The following is a 2412-nucleotide window of genomic DNA, read 5'->3' as shown; positions in this document are numbered from 1 at the left end:
GAATGATTTAACTGAAAATTAAGTTACAGTAGTTACTTATACATATAATAAGCATGCACATTAAATTTCATAAAATTGTATGGAAAGTATATTAAATTTCATAAAGTTTCATAAAAAATACATTAAATTTTATGTTCATGTACATAAATATGCTTTTCTGTTATAAATACATTAAATTTCATGTAATTTTATTTAAATTGAAACTGAATTTAAATTGTGTAAAAGCGTATTAATTTTCATGAAATTTCTAACAGTGTACGTATGTACTCTTTTCTTTCAGACATGGCAACTCTAGTCTCAACGGACTCGACCATCGTCACGAGGATTATAATGTCGATCGAATTCATGTCCGTTTTCCTCAGCCCGAAATATCCTTGCCCTATTCGGTAGATTACGGAAGAAATAATGAACCGCCCACGTAAATCGCTGTTATTCTCAGCGTGTCGTCAATATGAATTTATGACACTATCAATACGCGCGAGTGTATGACCACGCGACTATAACATGCAAAGAGTGTCCCAGTACCTTCGATTTTATTTTCGTTTGCGTGCGCCACGATCAATCTAGAATCGATCGTTTCTGATGTCATCTAAAATTTTATATCAGATAGATATGACCGTGATCTAATGGGACCTAAAAGATTTCGCTCGAGAGCTACACAACTTGCGTTTACATACGCAAGCTGTTGTACCTGTGTCTCTCAGCTACATATGTATTAGAATCGAGAATGATTATCACGTCGATTGCCACGTCATTCGTATATATATATATATGAACGACATCCATTATCATGAAAGACTCCGAAAAAGACACGTTTTCTATCGTAATTATTTTTTAATATAAAAAATTAATTTAGATTAAAAAATATTAACAGAATTTATAATGTTTTATGACGAAAAAAATTTTTTTAATTACGAAAGAAAATATGTTTCTACACTGAGAGAAAAAAATTGTTGCAATTACTATAATTTAATTGTAATTTACAGTCATTTTCGGTGTGTCAACCGTATATTTTTTAAATAAAACTAGAAATGTAATTATTATTATACTAAGCAATTTATTATAACAATAATAAAAATGTAGTTCCTCATTATTTTACTATGCAAATATATAATACTCACAAATATAAAATACTTTTTTTTGAGTAAAGGAATTTTTCATGAAATTGTGCGTCATCGGTATATGAATGACGTGGTAGTCGATATGTTAAATAGGAGAAGGCCGAAGCTCCAGCTTGCATTTTAACGACCGTCTCTCTAACCGACTTGTGATCGATCTTTTATTGGTCTGTTTTGCGTGAAATAAATACATCCGTTCGATTGTAGTGTAAGGCTTGAGAAAACCGCTATGTAAGTATCAATGCACAATGTACTTACAATTCATCAATTAAAATAAGATAGAAATAGAAGAAGGCCGAAGCTTCAACTTGCATTTTAACGATCGTCTTTTTAACCGACTTGCGATCGATTATTAGTCCGTTTTGCGCCCAGTAAACACGGTTAGTAAAAACTTTCGAAACCGTTAAAAAAATGATAGGTACAAACTAAACCTATAACTCAACGATTAGAATAATACAGAGATTATTTAGAGAGTGTTCCAGAATTTCTCTGACTTTCACATTTTAATGACAGCCGCTAGAGGTTTTACTGTCGATACCGCTGAGTAGCAACAGTAATCGTCGATCATGCAAAGACCCCTTAAGAGACGAGATAAATAAGAGAAGAGGAATCTCGCTCGAGAGAGAGAGAGAGAGAGAGCAAAACGACGAGGCCGAGAACGGCGATTAGCAGTACATGCGAGAACATCGCGCCGGAATATATCGCATCTTGTTCGAAAGAGAGTCCACCTTTGACGAGGAAGAGTTTCTCGTCGCGGAGACTCGCGGACGTCGTGCTAAATAAACGAGCGTAATTCCGACTGTTCCCCGGGTTGTAAGGTAAATAAACGTACGACCGTATACCGAGTTTTCAATCCTCGACGTGAACCCGACAGAATCGACACGCGGCGACCGAGGCGGCGTGGCTCTGTACTGGTATTATGCAATCTACTTTATGCAAAGTGCCCCCGAATGGACTTAGGTCATCGGAGAGAGCGGCGACATACGCCCTTGCCGTTTCGCTACTTTTGCCGTTCCGTACTTAAATGTCCGAGCGCGTACTCGGACCGGTCACGTGCCGACGTAGAGCGTCGCTACATCGTCGTACAATTGCATCGAGGAGCAATTAACGATGAGACAGACACACCGGGCACGTATACGTACGTGACGTCAATTGTCGAAGATAACGGGCGCGAGCGCTCACGGTAGTAATCGGTAGTGGTGGGCGTCGGGTGCACCGACGTAGGTTACGTGGGAGCAGCGGGAGGACAGAGGGTGGCGGGCGTGGGGTGGGGCGGGGCGGGGGGGGGGGGGAG

Source organism: Trachymyrmex cornetzi, unplaced genomic scaffold (genome assembly GCF_001594075.2).
Source record: "Trachymyrmex cornetzi isolate Tcor2-1 unplaced genomic scaffold, Tcor1.1 scaffold579, whole genome shotgun sequence".
In the NCBI taxonomy this organism is placed as follows: domain Eukaryota; kingdom Metazoa; phylum Arthropoda; class Insecta; order Hymenoptera; family Formicidae; genus Trachymyrmex; species Trachymyrmex cornetzi.
The sequence above is the reverse complement of the archived record's forward strand: the minus strand, read 5'-3'. Positions refer to the sequence as shown.